Raw genomic sequence first — 18,625 nt, 5'->3', positions numbered from 1 at the left:
GAATGTTTCTTTGGCCCATTTTTCCCATCTACAACACAAAATGGAAACAATAAGAATCAACTGATTTTGGTTAAGTATGACAAAATATATAAAATATACTCACCTCCATATGAGATATATGTGTTGCTATGTTGTTGCATATCTGACCAAAAATTGAACCCTTCAAGTTAGCAAATTAATTCATAGTCAAAAATGCATGCAAGTCACAGTTTGAGAAAATGACATTGCATGATTTCATTGTCACCAGACTTTCCATGAATGTTCCTAGTTCATCCCCAATTATTAAACCTTTAAGAGTTGAGCAAGTCCGAATGCATTCAAGAATGGAATCATACACCCATTGTAATGGTGAGTTTTGGATTATCATAGGTAAAGTTTGCAAAAAAAAAAATTTCTTTAGTTATTCACTAAAATGAAACCGTGGGTCATACCAATTAAATTACTTCTTTTCAATTTTAATGAAACAAAAAATGTGAATAAACAGATCACCCTAAAGAAAAAAGGTTTTATACCATCAAACGAAAAAAAAATTCCTTCGGTTTTTTAATCTAAATAAAGAAGAAAACGAATCAGCAGGTCAAGAAGAGTTTGAATCAGATAAAGAAACAAAAATAAATACGGAATCAGCTCTATCAAAGCAAGAAAAAAATATTGAAGAAAATTATACAGAATCGAAGATAAAAAAACGTAAAAATAAAAAACAACCAAAAAGCAATACCGAAGCAGAACTTGACTTATTTCTCAAAAGGTATTCGCGTTTTCAATTGCGATGGAATTGTTTTTTTAATCAAAAAAATCCTCAATAATGTAAAAGCATATTGTTTCTTGGTTAGACTAAAAAATCCAACCGAGATAACGATATCTTGTATTGAAAGAGGAGAGATGAGCTTAGATATTCTAATGATTGAGAAGAATTTCACTTTTTCAAAATTAATGAAAAAAGGAATATTGATTGTTGAACCTGTTCGTTTGTCTGTAAAAAACGACGGCTAACTTATTATATATAGAACCATCGGGGTTTCATTGGTTCATAAAAATAAACAAAAAATAAGTAAAAGATCAAAAAAAAAAGCTATATTTATTAAAAAAAAAGTTTAAATTTCTTTGTCCCTGAAACTATTCTATCCCCTAAACGACGTAAAGAATTTCGAATTAAAAAACTACAACTAAGGTCTGCAAGAGCTTGCCAAAGAATCAGCTATCGAGTTTTTAAAGTGGGAGATAAAACTTTATAGATAACAAAGAGGAGAGAGTTGCAAGGCTCATGCTATCAACGTTGACCCAACAAAAGATCTATTCGAGGAGCCTTTGAAAGCAAGGGTCAGATTTGATGTGTTGAAAAAGTGGACCCAAATTCATAATTTTTGAGTAAATGGGCAAGTGCTAATTAAATACATAACTTATCGTTTCTAATTCACCATAATGCTTGCATATGTCATCAATGTATAATCCTACTGATAGTTTACTCTAACCAGTCTACAAATTACCAAATTTAACAGTTGTCTAACTAGAAACTTTAATATTACTAACTTCTTCATGTTCCTTGAGGATCTTATCTTTGGCAGCTAGCTGATCAAGTAAATTAGCATTCTCCTTCTCGTGATTCTCTAAATCATCATCAGTTTAGAAAAATCCTGAAAAATATACAATGAATAACCACTTGGAAGTAAAAACCACATAACTGTCTACGTAGACATCTTACTAGCCTCATTAAGTTTTTGGATGAATGTTCCTTTGTCATGTAGTATAGAAAGCATAACTCTCTACTGATAAACAGTTTTTTAAATTCCTGAAACAATAAATATGGCAAACATCTTCTAAATAAACAGTCTTTTTAAATATCATCTAAATAGATTATAAAGTTTATTCAGTTCTTCAAACATTATACAATTATTAAACCTTCAAATTAAGAAATTTTTTAACTATTGTCTAAACGTGTTTAATTTCTTGCTGACATTTTCTTCAAATCTTGGACAACTAGTTACAACGTAAATGTATATTCTCTTTCTCTTTTGCTTGTCTTAGTAGAATGCAAGAAGCTAATATCCATAATCTAAACTCATTTGATAGCTAAAAGAAAGAATTTTCAAGTCCGTCTAATTATCTTCCAATTGTTCCAACCAGAGTTGTGCATATATTGTACATTTGAGACTTTAGTTTCTCACACTTTTCTTCAAAGATTTCTTCACTCCATTTTCCAAATTTCTTCTTTGTACTCCATATTCACCAATTGGTCACTGATTTGCTTCTCATAACTCTTCATGACAACAACATCACCTATTTTTACTGATGGAGATTATACACTAGATTTTTTTTTTCATGTTCTAGATATTTGACAACTCCACTTTTTCAAAATCTGCAATAAAATTAAACACATTTAGTCAATTTGTCACTATATCAAACCCTTAAAACTGTAAATACCAAAAACATTCCAAATAGAAGTTATTTCATATTGTCATATATACCAACATCATATGCTTCAACATTATTTTCTTAGACCAACCTTTGTTGAAACTTTGACACAAGAGAATATAATTTTATATAAATGACGCTTTTGTTATAGATTTTAGTTTTTATCATCTCAATCAAAAAGCATATTTTTGTGAATGGTCTGTCTATTCACAGGAATTTGAAACTGGGGATGATAAAAAAAATATCTTGATTTTTGAGAATTTTTACTTATGATTTTATAGAGCATTAATAAAAACAATTCTTACAGACCGTAGTTATTTAACAAATTTTCAGTTAGCCTATGTCAGTGTCATTATTTTATTTTACTGTTTTTAATTCAGTTCACTTGTAGAATTAAATTTTGATTATGTTGTAAAAAACAATCATCATGTGTGTGTACTATATGATATGTTAAGTTATTAACTATAACATCTCGTCAGTTTCTTAGTTTATATACTGTTTTAATTTTGGTTGAACCGGTTAAATTGGTTTTTGAACTTTACTGTTATATATCGTAGAAAGAAAGAAATTTTATCCGAGTTCAGAGATATTGTATAATGGCAAGTAAAAAATGTATCCATGTACTGATAGTTACCGTTTCTAAGTTGGAAAAGGGGTTTGGATTTATTTTTTTGCCGGTGAAATTGAATTACCGCAGTAAAAAAGCTTATACGTACATGCAAACATCATTTTGCTCCTACATATCAGACAATTGACCAAGCTAATTTTCTTCTTTAATTTTGGTTAACGAAGTAGGAAGCAGTAAATTTGGAAGTAATTAGTAAAGTGGTTGTGGTACTTTGATTAATCTACTACGTGGAGCCCTTATTAATTTACTTTATATACAAGGCTGATCCTCGACAAAGCCAAATGAAATATTTGCATAGAACTTCCAAAATTTGAAAAATAATAATATAGTTATAGGCTTCCAAATTCATTTTTTTTAATATTAAATTTAATATTAAATTGTTTGTATCCTCAAAATCTCAGGATCTGTCCTATACAAAATTGAAAATTATATGAACACGGTACCATCACATATGGTTAAAATAACATGGTTCAATTTGTCATTATCACTTTATATCATAGATATATTAAATTAGAGTTTGATTTGCGCGTTCAAACGAATATATTTTAACTTTTATAATCAATATGTCTTAAGAGTTTAAGTTATTTTCTTTTTAACTTTTATAGTATGTTTTAGAGTATTTGCATTCCCTATACATACATTATACCATGATTAGTAAACTACCTAAATATACTGTTGGATAATGTTCTTTTTTCATTAATACCAACTTGCCCTATGTCTTATGTTTCCTATAATTTTTTTTTTTACTTACTTTTTTGGAAAATTAAGCCGAATAACACTAAAAAAACTATAATTCACTAACTAACTAAAATCTCATCTTCTCTCTAACTTTCTCTTCCTATCTCTCTCTACTCTCTTTCTTAAAATCTAATTTCTCAATTTTTTTTTTGTTATTTGACAAATAAACCCTTCTTTTTGTTCAACTTCGCGGTTTCTTTTTCTCTTTTTTAGTTAGATTTTGTTATTTAGTAACGGCCCTGAACGGAAGCAACGGAAGCTCTGGCTTCCGGCCTTTTATTGAATTTACTAATTTACCGGCCTACAATTTGGTAAAGTCTTCAAGTAAGCTTAGTGGTAAAAGCTGTTAATATAGTATAATAGGTGAAAGTTTCGACACTTTATATTAATTTTTTTCCACATAAAACATGATATAGTTAATATATGTACTTGTTAACAGGCCTTATTTTTTTAAGTGGCTTCGAGCCTTCGTTATTTCAAGGCCGGCACTGCATATGTAACACAAGATTAGTGGATTAATGATGTTGCTGGAAATTGGTCATGATTTATAAATCAAGCTATTTTCTTTTTATTTTAGGTCATGATTTGATAAACTGTAAGCCTGATCTAAGATTTGAGTTTTTCATGATTTTTGTTTTATACATATGATGGATTAGTCTTGTTTGTAGGATGATCAGAGTATGTATTATCTTCTAGCCATCATCTCTCGCCACTAGCCATTGATATATTTTTAACAAATAACATAACTGTCAATTATTCAAATAACCAGTGAATAGAAAATTACATACCGCTAACATATTGAGTATTTGGTTAAGTTATAGTATAAATTTGCTAACATACAAATTAACTAATGGAATCAAATTATTATACGGATACACCCTAATATTAACAAGGCACCAACCAAGACATACATGCACTAAAAATACCATATCTTGCAAACCAGGAGGGTTTAAATGACGAGGCTAATTTTTATGGATTCTATACTCAAGGAGGAGTCCAGGACAATTGAAACTGGGCAAAAATATTCACATAGCAAGAAGTTATAAATTTTACAAGTTAAAAGTTTCTCAGCCCGTCCATCTGCGAATACCCGACTTTAAAAGACGATTCAAGCCAAATGAAGAAGCGTCCTGAAGCAAAACATATCATAGGAGTCAAGAGTAGTTTATCAGCTTTCCAGAAAGCCTAAGATCAGGAGAAATGGCCACGGAATTATGAAGTTATGATCCAATCTCTAAAACCGGTCAAACCAGTTCTACTCTTACCTCAATTGGAAGCTAACCGGTTCAATCAGCTTCAAACCAGACATTGGCGACTAGGAAATCATTCCAACCAATCAGGAGATATTTTATGCGTCCAGGAGGAGTTGTACAAGTTCATACCATGCACCAGAAACTATTGGACCAGGAGGATCCTCATTTACTCAAACCTATCTTATTTGGAGCAAACCGACATTAATGTCCAACAGCTCTTTTCTTTTCAGATTAGGCACGACCTCAGCACATTCCAAACCATCAAAAAGGTTCTCAGGAAGCTTATTTATCCTCTCAAACCGTTCAGGTTCAAGAAAGATCAGATTCTTTACTTGGAGCCAAAATCCCACAAAAGGCTCTAACGCGGCTAGTTTCCGATTTTGTTACTTTGCTTGATTTGTTTCCTTTCTTTTCTTCTTATGAACGTTAGACTTAGTTTCCAGAGCATTATATAAGCTCTTAGATAGCCATTATAAAGAACACCCTTAATCACCAAGTTAATAAAAAGTTATTCAGTTTTTATCAAAGATTGTTCTTTATATAAAATATCGATCTTTATGATTCAAAGAAAGATTCTTTGTTGTTCTATTGATTTCGTGAGTCTAGTTTATTTGTGCAAATTAAATAAGCTCAGTACACTAATTGAGATAGTCAATCACATCGCCCCATCATTCCATCAAATTGAGAGATTCAATCAAAACCTCATCTGCTAATCCATTTCAATCCATCATCTGATCAAGCTGAGAGTGATACACATCCAGCAGCTTGATTCTGCCATATCTATCATTTTTCTTTGTTTATTCATCTTAGGTTATTCTTCATAACATTCGTATCTCATTCATCTCTCATTTGTTTCAGGTTTTACAATCGATTTCAGACCATATCGATCAGCCGGTCACATCTTTGGTTTATTCGATTTGAATATCCAACAACTATTTGGGCGACCCAGCTTCCAGCCTGTAACACTAACTTAGCAAGATAAATTCGCCTGACAATATGCTAGTCAAACTATTATCCTGATAATCAGTAAATTAGCTGGATAAAATCCACAATATAATAGCTGAAAACAAAAAAAAAAATATTTGTACCTTCATATTTGTTCGTTGCAATGACGTTCCCACCATTAACTCCGCCAGCGTCCACCGTTCTATCAGCTTCGTCATCCAGGTCAAAATCTGCAAGGGGCTGACCACCCACTAGCTAATATCATTTTTTTCATTTGTGACAACTTTTTGTGATTAATAATTCTTTGTCTGTAAAATTTTTTTTTTACAATGGATTCGATATTAAATATCACCGTTTGAGGCAAAACTTTAGTGACGGGGGTTTATCCAGAATTTGTTACTGTGACATTATACAATCTCCACAAATCTCTAGTATCTAATAAAATCTTAATATAACTAAAATCTGTCTATACTATTATTTGAGAAGTGAATTTGCTTTCTCCATGATTTTAGGCTGCGTCATATTTTTAATTCTAATTTAGACTAAATAAATTTTTGATATCTTTAATGAATAATTATATAATCTATTATTTAATTGATTATAAACTAAATATTATACAAATTATCTTTAAAAATAAAATGGAAAACGTTTTTGGCAAAAAAAAGGATAATTCCATGTATTAATTTTGTGTTTATCTACATCTTTCTTTCTTATTTCGTAATTTTTATAATTAGGAGTATATATACACAAATATTAAAAATAGTTTTATAAATGAAAAAATGATTTGTATTTGTTTGTAATCTATACTATTATTTGAGAAATGAATTTGCTTATTTGTCATGTTCTCCATGATTTTAGGCTGCATCATATTTTTAATTCTAATTTAGACTAAATAAATTTTTGATATCTTTAATGAATAATTATATAATTTATTATTTAATTGATTATAAAATAAATATAATATAAATTATCTTTAAAAAATAAAATGGAAAACGTTTTTGGCAAAAAAAAGATAATTCCATGTAGTTATTTTGTGTTTATCTACATCTTTCTTTCTTATTTCTTAATTTTTATAATTAGTAGTATATATATATAAATATTAAAAATATTTTTATAAAAGAAAAAAATGATTTGCTTATTTTTCATGTTCTCCATGATTTTAGGTTGAGTCATATTTTTAATTTTAATTTAGACTAAATAAATTTTTGATATCTTTAATGAATAATTATATAATTTATTATTTAATTGATTATAAATTAAACATTATACAAATTATCTTTAAAAAATAAAATAGAAAACGTTTTTGGCAAAAAAAAGAAGATAATTTTATGTATTTATTTTGTGTTTATCTACATCTTTCTTTCTTATTTTTTTTTAATTTTTATAATTAGTAGTATATATACACAAATATTAAAAATAGTTTTATAAATGAAAAAATGGTTTGTATTTGTTTGTAAACGCAATATATCATGGCATAGTTTTAAAAATTATTAAATTCATTTTAGTATTAAAATACTAAAACGAGGTATATAAGCAATAGAAGTAAATTTGATTTATATTTGTCTGTTAATCTGATTTTCCGTGGTATTTTATTTTTAATTAATACTATTCGGTTGCAAGAACATTTATTTGTTATTTAAGTTGAAAATTTTAATATTTACTTGTTTTTATTTTTCTAAATATTTTTCATTGGGAATGAAATTATTTTAAAATAAATATCATAAAATATATTGTTTGGAAAACAGTTTATTATAATATAATATGTTTTTTATATTGTTGATAGTTATTTGTTAAACAAAATTATATTTGTTTATTGGATTAGATAATTGTTTATAAACTAATGTAATAAAAATTGATTAAAAATAACAACATATTAAAAAAAATGTTGTTATTCTATAATAATGTTTTAAAATTAATGAAATTTAAAAATTGAAATATTCATAAAATATTATAAATTTAAAGTTTTATTTACTTTTTATTTTATTTTTAAGCTAATAATAAATTATTATTAAAAAATTATGCCCGCATGTGCGGGCAAAACACCAAGTCCCTAGTGTTTCAAAAAAAAAACCTATCCCTAATCAAAAATAGAAACAAACTAGCATGTGGGGCTACGCATGTAATTTTCCTTGTCCTTGTCCTAAAACAATTCCCTATTTTTGATTAGGGATTTTTGTCCATCATTATATTGTTTTAGGCAATTGCCTAATTTCCACATTCTTTTAGTATTCTGAGCTTAGTATGTTTGTCCCGATTTTTATCCATGAAGCTCGGAAACAAAATCCCAAATATAAAAATATCTTTATAAAAAAGGAGATAAACATGAATTTATAATTTAGGTTAATGATTCCAAATACTTTATTAGCTGGTTTAAAGAGATTTTAACTACTTCGTATTAAATACAAGATATGAGCCTGTTGCGTTGCAACGGATTTTGTTTGATGTTTTAATTTAATAAAAATCATAAAATAAGAAATCATTTTATTATAGTTTTATGATTGTTTTTACATATATTGTTTGAGATTTATTTTATAATAAAAATCGTTTTCCACATAAGTTCAAGTTAATATTTGTATTTTATAATCATTGTGAGTAGATTAATTATTTTAAACTTTGTACTTAGGATTAGAGAAAATACTATACCTAAACGTTTAAACTGAAGACAACCCGAAATAAGAAATTGAACGAAAAGTAAAAAAGAATATGAAAGTCAAATACACCAATCGAGTCAATGACAAGTTTTTAAATTTTTACTTTGCTAGGATTTATTTTCAAAAAGGAAAACATTATATCTTATAAATCTCTTTTTTATTTACAATTAAAAAATAAAAAATAATATTAAATACTCTTTTACAATCTTGTTTAAGATTTTAGAAAAAAAAAATTACTGTCATATAACCTATTATTATAGAATTTCAGAAAAACAAAATTGCTATGAAATAGTTATTTTAGTTATTGATAAATAATTTTAAAATTATTATACGTATCAATACTAATTTTACACTTCTTTTGTTAATTACTAATTTTTAGTATCATGTTCATCATCAAATACTCTCTTAAAAATATTATCAAATAAATTTTTACAATTCTCTTTTGGTTAGGATTTAAAAATATGATACAAATTTATTTTATTTAAGATTTTTTATAATAAGAAAAAAACAACTATCAAATATTTGTTACAGTTTTGAAGGATTTAAAAAAAGGAAGTTATGTTACATAATCTTTTACAATTATATTTAGTCTACAATTTAGAAAAATAAAATTTCTATCAAATAATTATTTTCAGTTAATATTAACTATTTTTAAATGTTGCATTTTCAAAATTCGTTGTTTTCAATATCACTAATATTCTTACAATTTTTCTTGTTAATTAAATAATTGTTACTATCATGTTTATCATTAATTTTTAAGTAAAAAAATACTATAAAAATAAAATTTTACATTCTCTTTGGTCATATTTTTTTTTAAAGGAAAAAAAAATCTTATTTGGTTAAGATTAGAAAAAAAATTTGTTTTTAGAAATCTCTTTTTTTTAGGATTTTAGGAAAAGAATAAGTTTTTATTTACACATTCATAATCTATTTTTTTTTAATTAACACATGTCACAATTATATCAGGCGAAATATTTGAAGTTAATTTTGGTTTTTATTTTTTTTAAAAAAAATTTATTGAAAGTAAAGTTAGTTAATTATAAATAAAGTAAGATTATTTTTCTCTTTTTTATATTTTATTTAGACTTTTAAAAAGAAATTAATTATTTTATAATTAGTTTTTCTTTTTGATTTTTATACAACTATTTTAATTTTAATAGAAAAAAAAATCTGTTTAATTATTTATTTATTTTGTCTTATACATACAAACAAATATCCATCATATTCACACATACTCATGTACGACAACAACATCAAAATTAAAAATTATGTTGCATTAAGAAATTAAAAGATGTAATAAGGATAATAAAAAGTTGAGTTGCACCAGGAAATTAAAAGAAAATCTCAGGTAATACTTTTCATATAAATACTATTGTGTTTTGTAGAAATAACATGTGGAAGCTTAAACATAAATATAGATGTGAAATATAAATGTAGTTTTTTTAAAATTCGTTTTTATTATCTTATTATATTTTTTTAATCATTATATACAATATTAGAAAGAAAATTATTATCAAATAATCTTTTGCAATTATATTTTGATTAAGATTTTTAAAAAAGGAAAATTATTATTAAATAATATTTATAATAACTTTTTAATAAAATTCGTTTTTGTTAATATCTTATTATATATATTTTTAATTATGAGATAGATTAACACATATCACAATCCTAAATATATAATTGACGTGTGTCGCGATAATGTTAATTAACAACTTTGAAAAATCAAGTTTTATATAATAAGATATATATATATATATATTGTAAGATTGTAATTAGATAATTAAGGAAAATACATATAAGAATAGGGATTGAACATGTGCCTATCATGATCCTATCAAACACTATATATATGAGATAGAGGCTGATCATATTTTGCAGAAGTAATCAACTTCAATGGGTTATCCACCTAAACGATCTCTCGAATGGATCGACATACGATTGATATTTGTTTTTTCGATGATGATCTTCTTCCTTATACTTATTTTTATTTCTCTTTGTTTCTTCCTCTACTTACTCCAGCATGCAAAAACCTACAACAAAAACGACGACGACTTATTCGCCGCATATCATCGAAGATCAGAGATAGAATCTACAACGAGCTAGAAGAAGATCAGTTGTCTTCACTTGTTAACTTGTTATTGTTTAAATTAATCGGTGTTTGCTTCTTTTCTTTCTTTTTCTGATAAAAACGTTACCCTAATTAAAGACTCTTGTCTCTGGCTTTGTGTACGTAGTTTATTCAGTTTCTTACTTTGCTCTTGATTTGACGAGCATTTTGTGCACATGGCTTACAAATTCTAAATCATTTTTTCGTCTCAAGTTTTATTGAAATTTTGAAGGAAAAAATATATTTCAATAATCTATTACATATCCTTCCTAAATTAAAAGGAAGACAAAAAAACGATGAAGTTTGTCTATTATTTTGAGTTCCAACTATTAAAGTTCGTCATTCAATGGGAAGTAGTTTGTAAAAAGGACCGCAACTCTTTTAACTTTTCAATCACATGAACACTACTTTTGAACATTAATCGCATGAATACTTACGGGAATAGACTTGTAACGCATGATAAATATACATAAAAAGAGCTATCAGCAAAAGATAACTAATAAATTCATAGAAAGTGATTATATCACTAGTAGAACAACACAAAAGCAAAAAAAAAAAAAAAAGAGAGAATTGAGAGGTTCATTCCATTTATAAAGACGATGACAAGAACACTCTTGTACTCTTGTAGATGCTTTTTCTACAAAAGAAAACTAACAAGATATTGAAATAGTCCCATGATTAAAGAACAAACCATTAAGTCTTCAAACCCGATTGAGGATATTGGTTCCCTGGTCCACGTCTTGGTCGCTGGTCCCCTCATCAGTTCTCAGATTAGTATACGAGGGTTTATCAAGAGATAGCCACTGACGAACATAAAAAAATACATATAGGCTCAAAAAGACAAGCCAAAGGAATATGCCTCCGACTGCCGCATACATTAACTTTAACGTTTCTTCCAAGGAGAGTTCACCATCATCATCCATGGTAGAGCAATCGACAATGTGTCCGACAGAAACAAGCTTTTGTGATAAACAAGGTTTTCAGTTTATCCTTTAATAACGGAAACACATACATATATATATATATATATATATATATATATATATATATATATATATAATTGTTAGCCTAATCCGATGTGAGGGATATGACTTTGATCAATTGTTGATAAATATTAATTAATCGTATTTACTTTCTGAAGATAACGATCTAGAAAAGATTACACAACAAACGTAACCACAAGATATTAGTGGTTAATATCGTTTATATAATGTTCAAAAAAAAAAAAATCGTTTATACCCTTAATCAATATTTATATAAATTAGTCAAAAAATAAAAACGAATTTCAAATCTATCTTATTAAAAAGTGATTTAAAATTAATAATAAATCGTTTACACATTTAATAAATTATATAAATTAGTCGAAAATAAAAAACAAATTTAAAATATCTGATTAAATAAGTGATTAAAATTAATAATAATTATTATTATCTAAAATAAAAATAATTAAAAATGAATTTCTATTAATATTATTATATTTATATATTATATTAGATAATTGACTATCAATAAATATAATAAATTTTAAAAAATAAAAACATGTTTTAAAACATAAGATAATTCTTAGATATATTCTTTTGTTATTTGAAAATAATATTTTATTATAAAATTTATAGTTAGATATAAAACAATTTATAGTTAAATGCTAATCAAACAAATAAATATATTTCCTAAAATATATGTGAATGTTTTTAAAATTTAACACAACAATAAGCATATATATATTTTGATAAAACTAATGAATATATATTAATAATATTTTGTTTATATGTTATATTTGATAATTGATTATAAGTAAATATAATAAAATTCTCAAAAATAAAATATATTTTTAAAACATAGATAATTCTTAAATATGTTGTGTTTTATCTGAAATAATATTTTTTATTATAAAATATAAAGTTTAATGTTTGATTTATCTTTTTAAAAACATAATTAATAATCTATTATGTTGGTTTTGATTTAATAGTTATAAACAAATAAATATCTATAACAACACTATGCCCGCATGTGCGGACAGAACACCTAGTTTGTTGTATAAACAAAACCATTCATTACATACAAATCTTTGTTGTGCATATGATACGTCTTTAAATAAAAGGCTAATTAATGAAGTAAATCCCATAAGAAATAATCTTAAGAGAAAACAAGAAAGAAAGTAACCGCGATACTTTAATCATAATCCATATGTTACCACAACAACAAAATTTATAAATATTAATATTCGATGCATTCCCTAATTATTAGACATGAATACTGGTAGGTCTATGTAACATTCAGTTTGTTGTATATGATCAAAGGGTAACTGATTTGGTTATCTTTATCATCAAATTGTATTTATATTTGTGGTTATATATCTCGAAAAATTCTATAATTAAACATGCTTGACTTAAGAGTAATGAAGAATAGATAATTTATTGGTAAGTGATTTGTAATATTGTGCAAATGAGATCAAAGCATGGAAAAAAGATCATGTGTTGTTTAAAAGTTAGTACAACAATTCTTTCGATTTTTGGAAATTAATGCACTAAACGTTGTATGGAATGGGATTCACCAACCGAGTAAACAGGTGTGAGAGACCCCATTAGCCATTGGGCGTTGCGGTTGAAACATTATGGATATGGTTTCAGTATTTGTATTTTGTGTGGAAGTACCTTTTCCCCCAAAAAAAAAAGTTGTGTGAAAGTTTTAAGAAGATTATTCAGTTTGAATCAAACATCATTGATCATCCCATCTAAACCTCAAATACGAACAAGTTCCTCTCTCTAACGATTGAATCGAAATAATTATTAAGAGATTCTTCTATTTATCTTAGATTGACTGAAAACACCGGTGGTATATTAGACGGTTCATCTTGATCTACCAAAACTAATTTGAAATCTCGGTAATATCGTTTCGCGTAATGATATTGAATTCATGTTATAAACTAAAAGAGAGTCAATCAAAAAATAATAACAATGAATTCTATAATAAGTCGATTATAGAACGCTTATATGTATAGAATGCATGTAATAATAACAATCTGAAAGATTATAATTGGATACAAATTCCATAAGAATCATGAGATCAGTAATTGGATTTAAATTACTTTTGAATCATTGTAATAAAGCAAGTTTTAAAGGCCCTAAAGAAAAGCTACAAATAATTTGTGAGATTGGTGATTCTCGTCATCTGAAATCTACTGGATGGCCTCCCCGGCCAGCAAACTCCCGAGTTCTATATCACGTAAGGGACTGTCTTCCCTATTAACACGATTATTAGTCTACCACTCCAAAAATACCACCCACATGACAAAGTAGAATATGACAAAGTATATGATGAAGACGATACACTTGCTCCCAAGATCTATTATATGATCACGCCTTACGTCGAACGTTGCATTAGATAAAAATAGAGGAGGTGCTACAGATTCCATTCCTAATATTAAGTTGAGCGGTATCTATACTATTATTTGATAAATAAATTTGATTACTTATCATCTTTTCCATAATTTTAAGATTATTAATTAGTTTTCAAAAATATTTTACTATATATTTTAATGATAAACAATTTTTGTAAATATGATAATTCCAATTTTTCATCTATACAAATATCTGATATTATATTATTTATTATTATATAAAAATTGGGTGTCCACCGAAGATCAAACATTTTTTTGTGGTAGATAGTTTCGGGTTGTATTTCGGTAATGAAAAATTTGAGGACTAAAGGGATACAAGGGGATACACAGTGTGCAAGATGTGGAACGGCCGAAGAATCAATAAATCATGTGTTTTTTTAATACCCACCGGCAGTCCAAGTATGGGCTCTATCAAGGATTCCCTCAAATCCAGAAAACTTTCCTATTCATACGCTCTACACAAACATGGATTATTTGTACTGAAGGGTAGTTCTGCAGATGGAAGACCACCATTTTTCTTAGATTCTATGGTATATTAGGAAGGAGATGAATAACAGGGTTTTTAGCAACATAGATATTGATCCAAGAGATTCTTTAAAATTGGCAGAAACTGAATCGTTGATTTGGAGAGAAGCCCAAGCATCCATAACTGAGAGGGTTATACAAACCACGGAGGTGGAGTTACAAGTCTTACCTAATATACCAGGGAGATGGTGCTTCACGGATGGGTCATGGAAAGAGAATGATATTCTTTGCGGTCAAAGATTAATGGGAGCAAGAAACACAAGGGCAAGTTTAACACCACTTCACTCGGAAGTCGAAGACCTTATCTGGGAAATGGAATGCATGAAGAACTTAAGGCAGTATCAAGTTACGTTTGCAACGGATTGTTCACAATTGGTAAAGATGATTTCGAAACCAGAAGAACGGCCGGCATTTGCAAGTTATTGGGAAGACATCAAGATACTGAAGGGAAGTTTCAATCACTCACAGCTCATTCATATATCCCAGACTATTAATTCAAGGGCGGACAATCTTGCACGGAGTGCTAGACAGCAATCATCGTTTGTCGTTCATATGGATGCCAAGTTACCGATGCGGTTTGCAGAATCTTAGTTGAGTCTGTGTATGTTGTTATGTGTATGTTGTTGACAAAAAAAATGGGTGAACCAAAGATAAATAATTGTACTAAAATTTATATTAGATAATAAACAGTGTTAAAATATGATAATTATTATCTACACAAATATTTGATATTATCTTATTATATTATATAAATAGTTATTCTCTTATATGTCATCAGAAGATTATATCTATTTTTTATATTAAAAATTATATATTTTAAAATTTTTTTAATATAAGCTTATCAATAGCATATACAGTTTATTATTTTAATTTATTAGTGTTTAGTAAAATAAATAGGTATTAACACAAAAACTCATGTTTATATTCTACGACTACAAAATTAATACCCGATCACATGTCATACTAAAAACATACAAAAAAAACAAACTTGCAAAGAAGAAAAAGATGATTATTTTAAAACATTAAAGATCTCATAAACATTTTCAAAACATTGATAGATTTATTTATTTATTTATCATAAACCAAATTTAAAAAAATAAGATAATTCTTATATATTATGTTGTTATCTAAAACAAAATTTTAATCATAAAAATTAAAAATTAAGATATTTGTATAGTTAAATATCAATTAGCAAAAACATTTGTATAAATATATTTTATAAATATTTTAATATGTGAGTGTTTTAAAAAAAAATTGACTCAATAATAAACATATATATTTTGATGAAAAACTTTGTCATATATAAATAATTTCATGTTTGGTTTAGACTTCTTAAGCAAATTTATATTAATAATATATAAATTAATATATTCATAATACGATTATGTCTGCAGCACGAGCAGAGCATTTAGTATCCCTTATATATTACTCCCTCCGTTCCTAAAAGATCCATGTTATAGTTTTTTCACACTTATTAAGAAAATATTTAAAAGTGTATTTTCAATACATTATTTTTCTTAATTAACTATTCCTAATAATTTTTAACCAATGAGATTTTATTAAACACAATTGTATTTTTTGAAAATATAATTTTTCATTAATTAATGTATTGAAAATGTAAAAAATGTATCTTTTTGAAATAATTTTTTTTTCTAAAAAATAGATCTATAAGGAACAGAGGGAGTAAAATATAAGCATTGGCTTTAATGCATTCAAACTAACTTAAAAAAATTTACGCTGACGTGTCGTTTTAATAGAGTTTCTAAAAAAATTGTTTTCTTTTATTCTTACAACTTAGGACATTACGTAAATTCACAAGACATGTTTACTTCGTTAGGACACTACGTGAACTCATCATCCCCTCTCGAAAGATGTGTTCTTTCTCTCCGACTTGGGAGACGAGATGGCAGGAGACGGAGGAGGAGTCCAGGACGTTGGAGAAGAAAGAGGAAGCGCCACCGGCTACGATGGATCCGTTTTGGATCAGGACGTCGTGGTAGTAGTTTCCGGCGATGAGAACTCGGCGGTTGGGAATTGGATGCGGGGATGGAGCAGAGGATCATGGAGATGGTGAGCTAAAGAAGGTAGTGTAAGTGAAAAGCAGAGTCATGTGTCGCGCGAAAGATGACGCACACCTTATTATGTTAATTCAGCTCCCACTCCAAATAACTAAACTACCATTAAAAATTAGCTACGAAATTGTTTAAAAGAACATATTAAAAAGAAACTTCTATAATTTAGTTGTCACATGCTAGAATAAGATTCAAAGTGGAGATGAATCCACGGCTCTGTTGAATTGCTTGATGTCTTGGTTTTGTTGCCGGGAGACAAGAATAACTAAAGTGGGACGACGAAAGTCATTTATTCAACTTTGTACAGCTATAACGATTGTGTGTATATAAATGTCGTATAGATTAAATTATTTACCTTCGTATTGTAAGCATTGATGATTTAGTTAGTTTTCTTAAAATAATGATTGTTATTGTTTTATGGAATGCTTTTTTTATTCGTTAGATCAGGCTACACCGTTAAATCGAAGCTTTACTTACTCATGTTCCTAAGTGAAGATAAAGTGAGAAGCAGTGTATTGATCCAAAGCTAAAAGGAGAGTATCCTCCTAAGTCAGTAGCTAAGGTACTATCGAAGCATTCATATATCTGAATAATTGGATGATAATAACTCAGTTTCCATCTGTAATGTGGACAATGCAGCTAGCAGCGATGTCGGCATTGTGTGATATACATACCAATACATATTAGTCTTATACTTAGAACAGAGCAAAAAGAGAGTCCAACCTCTGTACGTATAAACCCATCTCTATGAGGATTCGTTTATCAGGTAAGGCTCAAGTTTACGACAGTGAATAATCCAAAATCCCCTATTATTTTGGACTTTTAAACCGGAATTGAAAATCGGTTACTTTTATAACACATAAATTAAAGTTGGGTCTTCTCTTTAAATCGATTTTGCTACTTTGAGTAATTGGCAAGTTTATTAATGATATGGCATTTGCATATATTTCAAAACGTTTGGTTTATGGCAATATATACATATTATTGTGCTGAGCAAGGCAAAAATATTTAACATTTAATTATTTTTCGGTGTGAGACGTTAATTGCATCAGGTTATCTAATACATGTATAAGACACATATCATAACCCATATTTCTTACTCACGTTCCTAAAAGTAAAACCTAAACATTCTTCACTCATCCTTCTATAATGGTTGCTATAACTGTTGTGTCAGATTTGAAACCGTTCAAGTCTATGTGGAAGATTAGAGTGAAGATCATACGTTTATGGAAACAGTATTATGTGGCTGGTGGCCTAATGATTGATATGGTTCTAATCGACTCTAACGTAGGAAAATCGATGTCCACATTAAACTTATACAAATTCCATCCTATAACCAAATCGATGTCCACATTAAACATTCCTAATATCTTCTTATCTTATAAATAATGAAATTAATAATCTTATTTCCCGCAAGACGTGGGTTATCACATAGTATATATATATATATATATAACTAAAATAATTGTGATTCGACTTCTACTATATATACTAGGGGAGCCCGGCGCTACGCGCCGGATTTTGATGATAATATTATTATTTTTTTGGCAACTTTGATGATGATATATGTTCTAGTGAAATTTAACTTAATTTTATGGTCTTGTAAAATAATGTATTCGCCTAGCATATGAAGATGCATTAATTTTCTTTCACTCCTGCATTATTGTTCCACAAATTATTTTAAAAGAAAATAAAATTTCAATATATGGATAAGAATATAATAGCAGTTTATATCAGAGTATTTTGTAACATTTTGTATAATATTTGTTGATTTTGAAATAATTTGTAATAATTAGATATAGTGTTCCTATGGTTTACAAAGAGAGATTTGTCTACTTGTAATAATTAGAGTGATTCTACATTTTAGAAAAAGGGATATGTATACTGGATA

At 27.5% G+C, this 18,625-nt stretch overlaps 1 long non-coding RNA gene across 1 annotated transcript; it reads left to right on the top strand.

Moving 5' to 3' along the window:
* The first annotated feature begins 858 nt into the window (after positions 1-858).
* LOC117132824 lies at positions 859-9,245 on the top strand. The gene is made up of 2 exons (XR_004456444.1): positions 859-1,092; positions 9,229-9,245. It is a non-coding gene; the product is annotated as an uncharacterized LOC117132824 (long non-coding RNA).
* The last annotated feature ends 9,380 nt before the right edge of the window (positions 9,246-18,625 follow it).

Source organism: Brassica rapa, chromosome A03 (genome assembly GCF_000309985.2).
Source record: "Brassica rapa cultivar Chiifu-401-42 chromosome A03, CAAS_Brap_v3.01, whole genome shotgun sequence".
Classification (NCBI taxonomy): domain Eukaryota; kingdom Viridiplantae; phylum Streptophyta; class Magnoliopsida; order Brassicales; family Brassicaceae; genus Brassica; species Brassica rapa.
Note: the sequence above shows the minus strand (reverse complement) of the source record. Positions and strands in the feature narration are given on the sequence as shown.